This window comes from Anser cygnoides, unplaced genomic scaffold (assembly GCF_040182565.1).
Source record: "Anser cygnoides isolate HZ-2024a breed goose unplaced genomic scaffold, Taihu_goose_T2T_genome scaffold_41_1, whole genome shotgun sequence".
NCBI classification, from domain to species: Eukaryota; Metazoa; Chordata; class Aves; order Anseriformes; family Anatidae; genus Anser; species Anser cygnoides.
In genome coordinates, this window is record NW_027103065.1 from 1,130,469 (window position 1) to 1,148,270 (window position 17,802).

Genomic DNA, 17,802 nt, shown 5'->3' on the forward strand with positions numbered 1-17,802 from the left:
GTGCACTCTCTGGACTCACTGCACTGCTTCCCCACTGGTGCCAGTGCACTCTCTGGACTCACTGCACTGCATCCCCAGTGGTGCCAGTGCACTCTCTGGACTCACTGCAGTGCATCACCAGTGGTGCCAGTGCACTCTCTGGAGTCACTGCACTGCATTCCCCGTGGAGCCAGTGCACTCTCTGGACTCACTGCACTGCATTCCCAGTGGTGCCAGTGCACTCTATGGACTCACTGCACTGCATCCCCAGTGGTGCCAGTGCACTCTCTGGACCCACTGCAGTGCATCCCCACTGGTGCCAGTGCACTCTCTGGACTCACTGCACTGCATCCCCAGTGGTGCCAGTGCCCTCTCTGGACTCACTGCACTGCGTCCCCAGTGGTGCCAGTGCACTCTCTAGACTCACTGCAGTGTATTCCCTTGTAGTGCCAGTGCACTCTGTGGACTCACTGCACTGCATCCCAGTGGTGCCAGTGCACTCTCTGGACTCACTGCACTGCATCCCCAAGGTGCCAGTGCACTCTCTGGACTCAACTGCACTGCATCCCCAGTGCTGCCAGTGCACTCTCTGGACTCACTGCAGTGCATCCCCAGTGGTGCCAGTGCACTCTCTGGACTCACTGCAGTGCATCCCCAGTGGTGCCAGTGCACTCTCTGGACTCACTGCACTTCATCACCAGTGGTGCCAGTGCACTCTTTCGAGTCACTGCAGTGCATCCCCAGTGGTGCCAGTGCACTCTCTGGACTCACTGCACTGCATCCCCAGAGGTGCCAGTGCACTCTCTGGAATCACTGCAGTGCATCCCCAGTGGTGCCAGAGCACTCTCTGGACTCACTGCACTGCATCCCCAGTGGTGCCAGTGCACTCTCTGGACTCACTGCATTGCATCCCCAGTGGTGCCAGTGCACTCTCTGGACTCACTGCAGTGCGTCCCCAGTGGTGCCACTGCACTCTCTGGACTCACTGCACTGCATCACCATTGGTGCCAGTGCACTCTCCTGATTCACTGCAGTGCATCCGCAGCGGTGCCAGTGCACTCTTTTGAGTCACTGCAGTGCATCCCCAGTGGTGCCAGTGCACTCTCTGGACTCAGTGCAGTGCATCCCCAGTGGTGCCAGTGCACTCTCTGCACTCACTGCACTGCATCACCAGTGGTGCCACTGCACTCTCTGGACTCATTGCAGTGCATCCCCAGTGGTGCCAGTGCACTCTCTGGAGTCACTGCACTGCATCCCCAGTGCTGCCAGTGCACTCTCTGGACTCACTGCAGTGCATCCCCAGTGGTGCCAGTGCACTCTCTGGACTCAGTGCACTGCTTCCCCACTGGTGCCAGTGCACTCTCTGGACTCACTGCACTGCATCCCCAGAGGTGCCAGTGCACTCTCTGGACTCACTGCACTTCATCCCCAGTGGTGCCAGTGCACTCTCTGGACTCACTACATTGCATCCCCAGTGGTGCCAGTGCACTCTCTGGACTCACTGCACTGCATCCCCAGTGGTGCCACTGCACTCTCTGGACTCACTGCACTGCATCACCATTGGTGCCAGGGCACTCTCCGGACTCACTGCAGTGCATCCGCAGTGGTGCCAGTTCACTCTTTCGATTCACTGCACTGCATCCCCATTAGATCCAGTGCATTCTCTGGACTCATTGCAGTGCATCCCCAGTGGTGCCAGTGCACTCTCTGGACTCACTGCACTGCATCGCCAGTGGTGCCAGTGCACTCTCTGGACTCACTGCACTGCATCCCCAGTGCTGACAGTGCACTCTCTGGACTCACTGCACTTCATCCCCAGTGGTGCCAGTTCACTCTCTGGACTCACTGAACTGCATCCCCAGAGGTGCCAGTGCACTCTGTGGACTCACTGCACTGCATCCCCAGTGGTGCCTGTGAAGTCTCTGGACTCACTGCAGTGCAACCCCAGTGGTGCCAGTGTAGTCTCTGGACTCAAGGCACAGTAACCCCAGTGGTGCCAGTGCAATCTAAGGACTCACAGCAGTGCAGCTAAAATTGGTGCCAGTGCAGTCTCTGGACTCACTGCACTGCATCCCCAGTGGTGCCAGTGCACTCTCTGGACTCACTGCACTACAACCCCTTTGGTGCCAGTGCACTCTCTGGACTCACTGCAGTGCATCCCTTGTGGTGCCATTGCACTCTCAGGACTCACTGCACTGCATCCCCAGTGGTGCCACTGCACTCTCTGGACTCACTGCACTGCATCACCATTAGTGCCAGTGCACTCTCCGGACTCACTGCAGTGCATCCGCAGTGGTGCCAGTGCACTCTCTGGATTCACTGCAGTGCATCCCCAGTGGTGCCAGTGCACTCTCTGGACTCACTGCAGTGCATCCCCAGTGGTGCCAGTGCACTCTCTACACTCACTGCACTGCATCACCAGTGGTGCCAGTGCACTCTCTGGACTCACTGCAGTGCATCCCCAGTGGTGCCAGTGCACTCCATGGAGTCACTGCACTGCATCCCCAGTGCTCCAGTGCACTCTCTGGACTCACTGCACTGCATCCCCAGTGGTGCCAGTGCACTCTCTGGACTCACTGCAGTGCATCCCCAGTGGTGCCAGTGCACTCTCTGGACTCACTGCACTGCATCCCCAGTGGTGCCAGTGCACTCTCTGGACTCACTGCACTTCATCCCCAGTGGTGCCAGTGCACTCTCTGGACTCACTGCATTGCATCCCCAGTGGTGCCAGTGCACTCTCTGGACTCACTGCACTGCATCCCCAGTGGTGCCACTGCACTCTCTGGACTCACTGCACTGCATCACCATTCGTGCCAGGGCACTCTCAGGACTCAGTGCAGTGCATCCGCAGTGGTGCCAGTGCACTCTTTCGAGTCACTGCAGTGCATCCCCAGTGGTGCCAGTGCACTCTCTGGACTCACTGCACTGCATCCCCAGTGGTGCCATTGCACTCTCTGCACTCACTGCACTGAATCCCCAGTGTTCCCCGAGCACTCTCTGGACTCACTGCACTGCATCCCCAGTGGTGCCAGTGCACTCTCTGGACTCACTGCAGTGCATTCCCAGTGGTTCCAGTGCCCTCTGTGGACTCACTGCACTGCATCCCCAGTGGTGCCAGTGCCCTCTGTGGACTCACTGCACTGCATCCCCAGTGGTGCCAGTGCACTCTCTGGACACACCGCACTGCATCCCCAGTGGTGCCAGTGCACTCTCTGAGCTCACTGCACTGCATCCCCAGTGGTGCCAGTGCACTCTCTGGACTCACTGCACTGCATCCCCAGTGGTGCCAGTGCACTCTCTGGACTCACTGCACTGCATCCGCAGTGCTGACAGTGCACTCTCTGGACTCACTGCACTGCATCCCCAGTGCTGACAGTGCACTCTCTGGACTCACTGCAGTGCATCCCCAGTGGTGCCAGTGCACTCTGTGGACTCACTGCACTGCATCCCCAGTGGTGCCAGTGCACTCTCTGGACTCACTGCACTGCATCCCCAGTGGTGCCAGTGCACTCTCTGGACTCACAGCACTGCATCCCCAGTGGTGCCAGTGCACTCTCTGGACTCACTGCACTTCATCCCCAGTGGTGCCAGTGCACTCTCTGGACTCACTGCATTGCATCCCCAGTGGTGCCAGTGCACTCTCTGGACTCACTGCACTGCATCCCCAGTCGTGTCACTGTACTCTCTGGACTCACTGCACTGCTTCACCATTGGTGCCAGGGCACTCTCCGGACTCACTGCAGTGCATCCGCAGTGGTGCCAGTGCACTCTTTCGAGTCACTGCAGTGCATCCCCAGTGGTGCCAGTGCACTCTCTGGACTCACTGCACTGCATCCCCAGTGGTGCCAGTGCACTCTCTGGAATCACTGCAGTGCATCCCCAGTGGTGCCAGTGCACTCTCTGGACTCACTGCACTGCATCCCCAGTGGTGCCATTGCACTCTCTGGACTCACTGCATTGCATCCCCAGTGGTGCCAGTGCACTGTCTGGACTCACTGCACTGCATCCCCAGTGGTGCCACTGCACTCTCTGGACTCACTGCACTGCATCACCATTGGTGCCAGTGCACTCTCCGGACTCACTGCAGTGCATCCGCAGTGGTGCCAGTGCACTCTTTTGAGTCACTGCAGTGCATCCCCAGTGCTGCCAGTGCACTCTCTGGACTCACTGCACTGCATCCCCAGTGGTGCCAGTGCACTCTCTGGAGTCACTGCACTGCATCCCCAGTGGTGCCAGTGCACTCTCTGGACTCACTGCACTGCATCCCCAGTGGTGCCAGTGCACTCTCTGGAGTCGCAGCACTGCATCAACAGTGGTGCCTCTGCACTCTCTGGAGTCACTGCACTGCATCCCCAGTGCTGACAGTGCACTCTCTGGAATCACTGCAGTGCATCCCCAGTGGTGCCAGTGCACTCTCTGGACTCACTGCACTGCATCCCCACTGGTGCCAGTGCACTCTCTGGACTCACTGCAGTGCATCCCCAGTGGTGCCAGTGCACTCTCTGGACTCACTGAACTGCATCCCCAGTGGTGCCAGAGCACTCTCTGGACTCACTGCAGTGCATCCCCAGTGCTGCCAGTGCACTCTCTGGACTCACTGCACTGCATCGCCAGTGGTGCCAGTGCACTCTCTGGACTCACTGCACTGCATCCCCAGTGGTGCCAGTGCACTCTCTGGACTCACTGCACTGCATCCCCAGTGGTGCCAGTGCACTCTCTGCACTCAGTGCACTGCATCCCCAGTGGTGCCAGTGCACTCTCTGGACTCACTGCACTGCATCCCCAGTGGTGCCAGTGCACTCTCTGGAGTCACAGCACTGCATCAACAGTGGTGCCTCTGCACTCTCTGGAGTCACTGCACTGCATCCCCAGTGGTGCCAGTGCACTATCTGGACTCACTGTAGTGCATCCCCAGTGGTGCCAGTGCACTCTCTGGACTCACTGCACTGCATCCCCAGTAGTGCCAGTGCACTCTCTGGACTCACTGCACTGCATCCCCAGTGGTGCCAGTGCACTCTCTGGAATCACTGCAGTGCATCCCCAGTGGTGCCAGTGCACTCTCTGGAGTCACTGCACTGCATCCCCAGTGGTGCCAGTGCACTCTCTGGACTCACTGCATTGCATCCCCAGTGGTGCCAGTGCACTCTCTGGACTCACTGCACTGCATCCCCAGTGGTGCCACTGCGCTCTCTGGACTCACTGCACTGCATCACCAGTGGTGCCAGGGCACTCTCCGGACTCACTGCAGTGCATCCGCAGTGGTGCCAGTGCACTCCTTCGAGTCACTGCAGTGCATCCCCAGTGGTGCCAGTGCACTCTCTGGACTCACTGCACTGCATCCCCAGTGCTGCCAGTGCACTCTCTGGACTCACTGCAGTGCATCCCCAGTGGTGCCAGTGCACTCTCTGGACTAACTGCATTGCATCCCCAGTGGTGCCAGTGCACTCTCCGGAATCACTGCACTACATCCCCAGTGGTGTCAGTGCACTCTCTGGACTCACTGCAGTGCATCCCCAGTGGTGCCCGTGCACTCTCTGGACTCACTGCAGTGCATCCCCAGTGGTGCCAGTGCACTCTCTGGACTCACTGCATTGCATCCCCAGTGGTGCCAGTGCCCTCTCTGCACTCACTGCAGTGCATCCGCAGTGGTGCCAGTGCACTCTCTGGAGTCACTGCACTGCATCCCCAGTGGTGCCTGTGCAGTCTCTGGACTCACTACAGTTCATACCCAGTGGAGCCAGTGCACTCTCTGGACTCACTGCACTGCATCCCCAGTGGTGCCAGTGCACTCTCTGGACTCACTGCACTCCATCCCCAGTGGTGCCAGTCCACTCTCTGGACTCACTGCACTGCATCACCAGTGGTGCCAGTGGACTCTCCGCACTCATGCACTGCATACCCAGTGGTGCCAGTGCACTCTCTGGACTCACTGCACTGCATGAACAGTGGTGCCAGTGCACTCTCTGGACTCACTGCAGTGCATCCCCAGTGGTGCCAGTGTAGTCTCTGGACTCACTGTAGTGTATCCCCAGTGGTGCCAGTGCAATCTCAGGACTCACTGCAGTGCAGCTCCAGTTGGTGCCAGTGCAGTCTCTGGACTCACTGCACTGCATCCCCAGTGGTGCCAGTGCACTCTCTGGACTCACTGCAGTGCATCCCCAGTGGTGCCTGTGCACTCTCTGGAGTCACTGCAGTGTATCCCCAGTGGTGCCAGTGCACTCTCTGGAGTCACTGAACTGCATCCCCAGTGGTGCCAGAGCACTCTCTGGACTCACTGCAGTGCATTCCCAGTGCTGCCAGTGCACTCTCTGGACTCACTGCACTGCATCGCCAGTGGTGCCAGTGCACTCTCTGGACTCAGTGCACTGCATCCCCAGTGGTGCCAGTGCACTCTCTGGACTCACTGCACTGCATCCCCAGTGGTGACAGTGCACTCTCTGGAGTCAAAGCACTGCATCCCCAGTGGTGCCTCTGCACTCTCTGGAGTCACTGCACTGCATCCCCAGTGGTGCCAGTGCACTCTCTGGACTCACTGCAGTGCATCCCCAGTGGTGCCAGTGCACTCTCTGCACTCACTGCAGTGCATCCCCAGTAGTGCCAGTGCACTCTCTGGACTCACTGCACTGCATCCCCAGTGGTGCCAGTGCACTCTCTGGAGTCACTGCACTGCATCCCCAGTGGTACCAGTGCACTCTCTGGACTCACTGCATTGCATCCGCAGTGGTGCCAGTGCACTCTCTGGACTCACTGCACTGCATCCCCAGTGGTGCCACTGCACTCTCTGGACTCACTGCACTGCATCCCCAGTGGTGCCAGTGCACTCTCTGGAGTCACAGCACTGCATCAACAGTGGTGCCTCTGCACTCTCTGGAGTCACTGCACTGCATCCCCAGTGGTGCCAGTGCACTATCTGGACTCACTGTAGTGCATCCCCAGTGGTGCCAGTGCACTCTCTGGACTCACTGCACTGCATCCCCAGTAGTGCCAGTGCACTCTCTGGACTCACTGCACTGCATCCCCAGTGGTGCCAGTGCACTCTCTGGAATCACTGCAGTGCATCCCCAGTGGTGCCAGTGCACTCTCTGGAGTCACTGCACTGCATCCCCAGTGGTGCCAGTGCACTCTCTGGACTCACTGCATTGCATCCCCAGTGGTGCCAGTGCACTCTCTGGACTCACTGCACTGCATCCCCAGTGGTGCCACTGCGCTCTCTGGACTCACTGCACTGCATCACCAGTGGTGCCAGGGCACTCTCCGGACTCACTGCAGTGCATCCGCAGTGGTGCCAGTGCACTCCTTCGAGTCACTGCAGTGCATCCCCAGTGGTGCCAGTGCACTCTCTGGACTCACTGCACTGCATCCCCAGTGCTGCCAGTGCACTCTCTGGACTCACTGCAGTGCATCCCCAGTGGTGCCAGTGCACTCTCTGGACTAACTGCATTGCATCCCCAGTGGTGCCAGTGCACTCTCCGGAATCACTGCACTACATCCCCAGTGGTGTCAGTGCACTCTCTGGACTCACTGCAGTGCATCCCCAGTGGTGCCCGTGCACTCTCTGGACTCACTGCAGTGCATCCCCAGTGGTGCCAGTGCACTCTCTGGACTCACTGCATTGCATCCCCAGTGGTGCCAGTGCCCTCTCTGCACTCACTGCAGTGCATCCGCAGTGGTGCCAGTGCACTCTCTGGAGTCACTGCACTGCATCCCCAGTGGTGCCTGTGCAGTCTCTGGACTCACTACAGTTCATACCCAGTGGAGCCAGTGCACTCTCTGGACTCACTGCACTGCATCCCCAGTGGTGCCAGTGCACTCTCTGGACTCACTGCACTCCATCCCCAGTGGTGCCAGTCCACTCTCTGGACTCACTGCACTGCATCACCAGTGGTGCCAGTGGACTCTCCGCACTCATGCACTGCATACCCAGTGGTGCCAGTGCACTCTCTGGACTCACTGCACTGCATGAACAGTGGTGCCAGTGCACTCTCTGGACTCACTGCAGTGCATCCCCAGTGGTGCCAGTGTAGTCTCTGGACTCACTGTAGTGTATCCCCAGTGGTGCCAGTGCAATCTCAGGACTCACTGCAGTGCAGCTCCAGTTGGTGCCAGTGCAGTCTCTGGACTCACTGCACTGCATCCCCAGTGGTGCCAGTGCACTCTCTGGACTCACTGCAGTGCATCCCCAGTGGTGCCTGTGCACTCTCTGGAGTCACTGCAGTGTATCCCCAGTGGTGCCAGTGCACTCTCTGGACTCACTGAACTGCATCCCCAGTGGTGCCAGAGCACTCTCTGGACTCACTGCAGTGCATTCCCAGTGCTGCCAGTGCACTCTCTGGACTCACTGCACTGCATCGCCAGTGGTGCCAGTGCACTCTCTGGACTCAGTGCACTGCATCCCCAGTGGTGCCAGTGCACTCTCTGGACTCACTGCACTGCATCCCCAGTGGTGCCAGTGCACTCTCTGGAGTCAAAGCACTGCATCAACAGTGGTGCCTCTGCACTCTCTGGAGTCACTGCACTGCATCCCCAGTGGTGCCAGTGCACTCTCTGGACTCACTGCAGTGCATCCCCAGTGGTGCCAGTGCACTCTCTGCACTCACTGCAGTGCATCCCCAGTAGTGCCAGTGCACTCTCTGGACTCACTGCACTGCATCCCCAGTGGTGCCAGTGCACTCTCTGGAGTCACTGCACTGCATCCCCAGTGGTACCAGTGCACTCTCTGGACTCACTGCATTGCATCCGCAGTGGTGCCAGTGCACTCTCTGGACTCACTGCACTGCATCCCCAGTGGTGCCACTGCACTCTCTGGACTCACTGCACTGCATCCCCAGTGGTGCCAGTGCACTCTCTGGAGTCGCAGCACTGCATCAACAGTGGTGCCTCTGCACTCTCTGGAGTCACTGCACTGCATCCCCAGTGGTGCCAGTGCACTCTCTGGACTCACTGCAGTGCATCCCCAGTGGTGCCAGTGCACTCTCTGGACTCACTGCAGTGCATCCCCAGTGGTGCCAGTGCACTCTCTGGACTCACTGCACTGCATCCCCAGTGGTGCCAGTGCACTCTCTGGACTCACTGCACTTCATCCCCAGTGGTGCCAGTGCACTCTCTGGACTCACTGCATTGCATCCCCAGTGGTGCCAGTGCACTCTCTGGACTCACTGCACTGCATCCCCAGTGGTGCCACTGCACTCTCTGGACTCACTGCACTGCATCACCATTGGTGCCAGGGCACTCTCCGGACTCACTGCAGTGCATCCGCAGTGGTGCCAGTGCACTCTTTCGAGTCACTGCAGTTCATCCTCAGTGGTGCCAGTGCACTCTCTGGACTCACTGCAGTGCATCCCCAGTGGTGCCAGTGCACTCTCTGGACTCACTGCAGTGCATCCCCAGTGCTGCCAGTGCACTCTCTGGACTCAGTGGAGTGCATCCCCAGTGGTGCCAGTGCACTCTCTGGACTCACTGCACTGCATCCCCAGTGGTGCCAGTGCACTCTCTGGAGTCACAGCACTGCATCAACAGTGGTGCCTCTGCACTCTCTGGAGTCACTGCACTGCATCCCCAGTGGTGCCAGTGCACTCTCTGGACTCACTGCAGTGCATCCCCAAGGTGCCAGTGCACTCTCTGGACTCACTGCAGTGCATCCCCAGTGGTGCCAGTGCACTCTCTGGACTCACTGCAGTGCATCCCAAGTGCTGCCAGTGCACTCTCTGGACTCACTACATTGCATCCCCATTGGTGCCAGTGCACTCTCTGGACTCACTGCACTGCATCCCCAGTGGTGCCAGGGCACTCTCTGGACTCACTGCAGTGCATCCCCAGTGGTGCCAGTGCACTCTCTGCCCTCACTGCAGTGCATCCCCAGTGGTGCCAGTGCACTCTCTGCACTCACTGCAGTGCATCCCCAGTGGTGCCAGTGCAATCTCTGGGCTCACCGGGGTGCATCCCCTGTGGTGCCAGTGCACTCTCTGGACTCACTGCACTGCATCCCCAGTGGTGCCAGTGCACTCTCTGGACTCACTGCACTGCATCCCCAGTGGTGCCAGGGCACTCTCTGCACTCACTGCACTGCATCCCCAGTGGTGCCAGTGCACTCTCTGGACTCACTGCACTGCAACCCCAGTGGTGCCAGTGCACTCTCTGGACTCACTGCAGTGCACCCCCACTGGTGCCAGTGCACTCTCTGGACTCACTGCACTGCATCCCCAGTGGTGCCAGTGCACTCTCTGGACTCACTGCACTGCATCCCCAAGGTGCCAGTGCACTCTCTGGACTCAACTGCACTGCATCCCCAGTGCTGCCAGTGCACTCTCTGGACTCACTGCAGTGCATCCCCAGTGGTGCCAGTGCACTCTCTGGACTCACTGCACTGCATCCCCAGTGGTGCCAGTGCACTCTCTGGACTCACTGCACTTCATCCCCAGTGGTGCCTGTGCACTCTCTGGACTCACTGCATTGCATCCCCAGTGGTGCCAGTGCACTCTCTGGACTCACTGCACTGCGTCCCCAGTGGTGCCACTGCACTCTCTGGACTCACTGCACTGCATCACCATTGGTGCCAGGGCACTCTCCTGACTCACTGCAGTGCATCCGCAGCGGTGCCAGTGCACTCTTTTGAGTCACTGCAGTGCATCCCCAGTGGTGCCAGTGCACTCTCTGGACTCAGTGCAGTGCATCCCCAGTGGTTCCAGTGCACTCTCTGCACTCACTGCACTGCATCACCAGTGGTGCCACTGCACTCTCTGGACTCATTGCAGTGCATCCCCAGTGGTGCCAGTGCACTCTCTGGAGTCACTGCACTGCATCCCCAGTGCTGCCAGTGCACTCTCTGGACTCACTGCAGTGCATCCCCAGTGGTGCCAGTGCACTCTCTGGACTCACTGCAGTGCATCCCCAGTTGTGCCAGTGCACTCTCTGGACTCACTGCACTGCATCCCCAGAGGTGCCAGTGCACTCTCTGGACTCACTGCACTTCATCCCCAGTGGTGCCAGTGCACTCTCTGGACTCACTGCATTGCATCCCCAGTGGTGCCAGTGCACTCTCTGGACTCACTGCACTGCATCCCCAGTGGTGCCACTGCACTCTCTGGACTCACTGCACTGCATCACCATTGGTGCCAGGGCACTCTCCGGACTCACTGCAGTGCATCCGCAGTGGTGCCAGTTCACTCTTTCGATTCACTGCACTGCATCCCCATTAGTTCCAGTGCATTCTCTGGACTCATTGCAGTGCATCCCCAGTGGTGCCAGTGCACTCTCTGGACTCACTGCACTGCATCGCCAGTGGTGCCAGTGCACTCTCTGGACTCACTGCACTGCATCCCCAGTGCTGACAGTGCACTCTCTGGACTCACTGCACTTCATCCCCAGTGGTGCCAGTTCACTCTCTGGACTCACTGAACTGCATCCCCAGAGGTGCCAGTGCACTCTGTGGACTCACTGCACTGCATCCCCAGTGGTGCCTGTGAAGTCTCTGGACTCACTGCAGTGCAACCCCAGTGGTGCCAGTGTAGTCTCTGGACTCAAGGCACAGTAACCGCAGTGGTGCCAGTGCAATCTAAGGACTCACAGCAGTGCAGCTAAAATTGGTGCCAGTGCAGTCTCTGGACTCACTGCACTGCATCCCCAGTGGTGCCAGTGCACTCTCTGGACTCACTGCACTACAACCCCTTTGGTGCCAGTGCACTCTCTGGACTCACTGCAGTGCATCCACTGTGGTGCCATTGCACTCTCAGGACTCACTGCACTGCATCCCCAGTGGTGCCACTGCACTCTCTGGACTCACTGCACTGCATCACCATTAGTGCCAGTGCACTCTCCGGACTCACTGCAGTGCATCCGCAGTGGTGCCAGTGCACTCTCTGGATTCACTGCAGTGCATCCCCAGTGGTGCCAGTGCACTCTCTGGACTCACTGCAGTGCATCCCCAGTGGTGCCAGTGCACTCTCTGCACTCACTGCACTGCATCACCAGTGGTGCCAGTGCACTCTCTGGACTCACTGCAGTGCATCCCCAGTGGTGCCAGTGCACTCTCTGGAGTCACTGCACTGCATCCCCAGTGCTGCCAGTGCACTCTCTGGACTCACTGCACTGCATCCCCAGTGGTGCCAGTGCACTCTCTGGACTCACTGCAGTGCATCCCCAGTGGTGCCAGTGCACTCTCTGGACTCACTGCACTGCATCACCATTCGTGCCAGGGCACTCTCAGGACTCAGTGCAGTGCATCCGCAGTGGTGCCAGTGCACTCTTTCGAGTCACTGCAGTGCATCCCCAGTGGTGCCAGTGCACTCTCTGGACTCACTGCACTGCATCCCCAGTGGTGCCATTGCACTCTCTGCACTCACTGCACTGAATCCCCAGTGTTCCCCGAGCACTCTCTGGAGTCACTGCACTGCATCCCCAGTGGTGCCAGTGCACTCTCTGGACTCACTGACCTGCATCCCCAGTGGTGCCAGTGCACTCTCTGGACTCACCGGGGTGCATCCCCAGTGGTGCCAGTGCACTCTCTGGACTCACTGCACTGCATCCCCAGTGGTGCCAGTGCCCTCTGTGGACTCACTGCACTGCATCCCCAGTGGTGCCAGTGCACTCTCTGGACACACCGCACTGCATCCCCAGTGGTGCCAGTGCACTCTCTGAGCTCACTGCACTGCATCCCCAGTGGTGCCAGTGCACTCTCTGGACTCACTGCACTGCATCCCCAGTGGTGCCAGTGCACTCTCTGGACTCACTGCACTGCATCCCCAGTGCTGACAGTGCACTCTCTGGACTCACTGCACTGCATCCCCAGTGCTGACAGTGCACTCTCTGGACTCACTGCACTTCATCCCCAGTGGTGCCAGTGCACTCTCTGGACTCACTGCATTGCATCCCCAGTGGTGCCAGTGCACTCTCTGGACTCACTGCACTGCATCCCCAGTGGTGCCACTGCACTCTCTGGACTCACTGCACTGCATCACCATTCGTGCCAGGGCACTCTCAGGACTCAGTGCAGTGCATCCGCAGTGGTGCCAGTGCACTCTTTCGAGTCACTGCAGTGCATCCCCAGTGGTGCCAGTGCACTCTCTGGACTCACTGCACTGCATCCCCAGTGGTGCCATTGCACTCTCTGCACTCACTGCACTGAATCCCCAGTGTTCCCCGAGCAATCTCTGGAGTCACTGCACTGCATCCCCAGTGGTGCCAGTGCACTCTCTGGACTCACTGACCTGCATCCCCAGTGGTGCCAGTGCACTCTCTGGACTCACCGGGGTGCATCCCCAGTGGTGCCAGTGCACTCTCTGGACTCACTGCACTGCATCCCCAGTGGTGCCAGTGCCCTCTGTGGACTCACTGCACTGCATCCCCAGTGGTGCCAGTGCACTCTCTGGACACACCGCACTGCATCCCCAGTGGTGCCAGTGCACTCTCTGAGCTCACTGCACTGCATCCCCAGTGGTGCCAGTGCACTCTCTGGACTCACTGCACTGCATCCCCAGTGGTGCCAGTGCACTCTCTGGACTCACTGCACTGCATCCCCAGTGCTGACAGTGCACTCTCTGGACTCACTGCACTGCATCCCCAGTGCTGACAGTGCACTCTCTGGACTCACTGCAGTGCATCCCCAGTGGTGCCAGTGCACTCTGTGGACTCACTGCACTGCATCCCCAGTGGTGCCAGTGCACTCTCTGGACTCACTGCACTGCATCCCCAGTGGTGCCAGTGCACTCTCTGGACTCACAGCACTGCATCCCCAGTGGTGCCAGTGCACTCTCTGGACTCACTGCACTTCATCCCCAGTGGTGCCAGTGCACTCTCTGGACTCACTGCATTGCATCCCCAGTGGTGCCAGTGCACTCTCTGGACTCACTGCACTGCATCCCCAGTCGTGTCACTGTACTCTCTGGACTCACTGCACTGCTTCACCATTGGTGCCAGGGCACTCTCCGGACTCACTGCAGTGCATCCGCAGTGGTGCCAGTGCACTCTTTCGAGTCACTGCAGTGCATCCCCAGTGGTGCCAGTGCACTCTCTGGACTCACTGCACTGCATCCCCAGTGGTGCCAGTGCACTCTCTGGAATCACTGCAGTGCATCCCCAGTGGTGCCAGTGCACTCTCTGGACTCACTGCACTGCATCCCCAGTGGTGCCATTGCACTCTCTGGACTCACTGCATTGCATCCCCAGTGGTGCCAGTGCACTCTCTGGACTCACTGCACTGCATCCCCAGTGGTGACACTGCACTCTCTGGACTCACTGCACTGCATCACCATTGGTGCCAGTGCACTCTCCGGACTCACTGCAGTGCATCCGCAGTGGTGCCAGTGCACTCTTTTGAGTCACTGCAGTGCATCCCCAGTGCTGCCAGTGCACTCTCTGGACTCACTGCACTGCATCCCCAGTGGTGCCAGTGCACTCTCTGCACTCACTGCACTGCATCACCAGTGGTGCCAGTGCACTCTCTGGACTCACTGCAGTGCATCCCCAGTGGTGCCAGTGCACTCTCTGGACTCACTGCACTGCATCCCCAGTGGTGCCAGTGCACTCTCTGGAGTCGCAGCACTGCATCAACAGTGGTGCCTCTGCACTCTCTGGAGTCACTGCACTGCATCCCCAGTGCTGACAGTGCACTCTCTGGAATCACTGCAGTGCATCCCCAGTGGTGCCAGTGCACTCTCTGGACTCACTGCACTGCATCCCCACTGGTGCCAGTGCAGTCTCTGGACTCACTGCAGTGCATCCCCAGTGGTGCCAGTGCACTCTCTGGAGTCACTGCAGTGTATCCCCAGTGGTGCCAGTGCACTCTCTGGACTCACTGAACTGCATCGCCAGTGGTGCCAGAGCACTCTCTGGACTCACTGCAGTGCATCCCCAGTGCTGCCAGTGCACTCTCTGGACTCACTGCACTGCATCGCCAGTGGTGCCAGTGCACTCTGTGGACTCACTGCACTGCATCCCCAGTGGTGCCAGTGCACTCTCTGCACTCAGTGCACTGCATCCCCAGTGGTGCCAGTGCACTCTCTGGACTCACTGCACTGCATCCCCACTGGTGCCAGTGCACTCTCTGGAGTCACAGCACTGCATCAACAGTGGTGCCTCTGCACTCTCTGGAGTCACTGCACTGCATCCCCAGTGGTGCCAGTGCACTATCTGGACTCACTGTAGTGCATCCCCAGTGGTGCCAGTGCACTCTCTGGACTCACTGCACTGCATCCCCAGTAGTGCCAGTGCACTCTCTGGACTCACTGCACTGCATCCCCAGTGGTGCCAGTGCACTCTCTGGAATCACTGCAGTGCATCCCCAGTGGTGCCAGTGCACTCTCTGGAGTCACTGCACTGCATCCCCAGTGGTGCCAGTGCACTCTCTGGACTCACTGCATTGCATCCCCAGTGGTGCCAGTGCACTCTCTGGACTCACTGCACTGCATCCCCAGTGGTGCCACTGCACTCTCTGGTCTCACTGCACTGCATCACCAGTGGTGCCAGGGCACTCTCCGGACTCACTGCAGTGCATCCGCAGTGGTGCCAGTGCACTCCTTCGAGTCACTGCAGTGCATCCCCAGTGGTGCCAGTGCACTCTCTGGACTCACTGCACTGCATCCCCAGTGCTGCCAGTGCACTCTCTGGACTCACTGCAGTGCATAACCAGTGGTGCCAGTGCACTCTCTGGACTAACTGCACTGCATCCCCAGTGGTGCCAGTGCACTCTCCGGAATCACTGCACTACATCCCCAGTGGTGTCAGTGCACTCTCTGGACTCACTGCAGTGCATCCCCAGTGGTACCCGTGCACTCTCTGGACTCACTGCAGTGCATCCCCAGTGGTGCCAGTGCCCTCTCTGCACTCACTGCAGTGCATCCGCAGTGGTGCCAGTGCACTCTCTGGAGTCACTGCACTGCATCCCCAGTGGTGCCTGTGCAGTCTCTGGACTCACTACAGTTCATACCCAGTGGAGCCAGTGCACTCTCTGGACTCACTGCACTGCATCCCCAGTGGTGCCAGTGCACTCTCTGGACTCACTGCACTCCATCCCCAGTGGTGCCAGTCCACTCTCTGGACTCACTGCACTGCATCACCAGTGGTGCCAGTGGACTCTCCGCACTCATGCACTGCATACCCAGTGGTGCCAGTGCACTCTCTGGACTCACTGCACTGCATGAACAGTGGTGCCAGTGCACTCTCTGGACTCACTGCAGTGCATCCCCAGTGGTGCCAGTGTAGTCTCTGGACTCACTGTAGTGTATCCCCAGTGGTGCCAGTGCAATCTCAGGACTCACTGCAGTGCAGCTCCAGTTGGTGCCAGTGCAGTCTCTGGACTCACTGCACTGCATCCCCAGTGGTGCCAGTGCACTCTCTGGACTCACTGCAGTGCATCCCCAGTGGTGCCTGTGCACTCTCTGGAGTCACTGCAGTGTATCCCCAGTGGTGCCAGTGCACTCTCTGGACTCACTGAACTGCATCCCCAGTGGTGCCAGAGCACTCTCTGGACTCACTGCAGTGCATTCCCAGTGCTGCCAGTGCACTCTCTGGACTCACTGCACTGCATCGCCAGTGGTGCCAGTGCACTCTCTGGACTCACTGCACTGCATCCCCAGTGGTGCCAGTGCACTCTCTGGAGTCAAAGCACTGCATCAACAGTGGTGCCTCTGCACTCTCTGGAGTCACTGCACTGCATCCCCAGTGGTGCCAGTGCACTCTCTGGACTCACTGCAGTGCATCCCCAGTGGTGCCACTGCACTCTCTGCACTCACTGCAGTGCATCCCCAGTAGTGCCAGTGCACTCTCTGGACTCACTGCACTGCATCCCCAGTGGTGCCAGTGCACTCTCTGGAGTCACTGCACTGCATCCCCAGTGGTGCCAGTGCACTCTCTGGACTCAGTGCATTGCATCCCCAGTGGTGCCAGTGCACTCTCTGGACTCACTGCACTGCATCCCCAGTGGTGCCACTGCACTCTCTGGACTCACTGCACTCCATCACCATTGGTGCCAGGGCACTCTCCGGACTCACTGCAGTGCATCCGCAGTGCTGCCAGTGCACTCTTTCGAGTCACTGCAGTTCATCCTCAGTGGTGCCAGTGCACTCTCTGGACTCACTGCAGTGCATCCCCAGTGGTGCCAGTGCACTCTCTGGACTCACTGCAGTGCATCCCCAGTGCTGCCAGTGCACTCTCTGGACTCAGTGGAGTGCATCCCCAGTGGTGCCAGTGCACTCTCTGGACTCACTGCACTGCATCCCCAGTGGTGCCAGTGCACTCTCTGGAGTCACAGCACTGCATCAACAGTGGTGCCTCTGCACTCTCTGGAGTCACTGCACTGCATCCCCAGTGGTGCCAGTGCACTCTCTGGACTCACTGCAGTGCATCCCCAAGGTGCCAGTGCACTCTCTGGACTCACTGCAGTGCATCCCCAGTGGTGCCAGTGCACTCTCCGGAATCACTGCAGTGCATCCCCAGTGGTGCCAGTGCACTCTCTGGACTCACTGCGCTGCATCCCCAGTGGTGCCAGTGCACTCTCTGGACTCACTGCATTGCATCCCTATTGGTGCCAGTGCACTCTCTGGACTCACTGCACTGCATCCCCAGTGGTGCCAGGGCACTCTCTGGACTCACTGAAGTGCATCCCCAGTGGTGCCAGTGCACTCTCTGCCCTCACTGCAGTGCATCCACAGTGGTGCCAGTGCACTCTCTGCACTCACTGCAGTGCATCCCCAGTGGTGCCAGTGCAATCTCTGGGCTCACCGGGGTGCATCCCCTGTGGTGCCAGTGCACTCTCTGGACTCACTGCACTGCATCCCCAGTGGTGCCAGTGCACTCTCTGGACTCACTGCACTGCATCCCCAGTAGTGCCAG